This window comes from Suricata suricatta, chromosome 9 (genome assembly GCF_006229205.1).
Source record: "Suricata suricatta isolate VVHF042 chromosome 9, meerkat_22Aug2017_6uvM2_HiC, whole genome shotgun sequence".
Lineage (NCBI taxonomy): Eukaryota > Metazoa > Chordata > Mammalia > Carnivora > Herpestidae > Suricata > Suricata suricatta.
The window spans coordinates 73,082,755-73,083,120 of NC_043708.1; positions in this window are offsets into that span (position 1 = coordinate 73,082,755).

Genomic DNA, 366 nt, shown 5'->3' on the forward strand with positions numbered 1-366 from the left:
GTGTTCACCAGAAGCCTCACTAATAACATAGTTAAATAACACATATTTTGTAGGTTATTTGTATTATATACTATATTCTTGCAGCAAATTAAAGACATGAAAATCATAAGGAAGAGAAAATACACTTAAACTAGTACATTGTAATTTTTGAAAGAAATTGACCTAAAGGTGGGCCTGGGCAGTTCAACTCGTATTGTTCAAGGGTTGACTGGAATCTGTGCCTTTCAGAATGTGAGTGCACTCGATAGCAGTGACTGCAGAGTCTGAGATTCCAACTAGGACCCCAGGTATTCAGGTGCAGTGCCATATAGTTAGACCCATTTTCCTTTTACACAAATAAAACATCAAAGTCGTGCACTCACATGC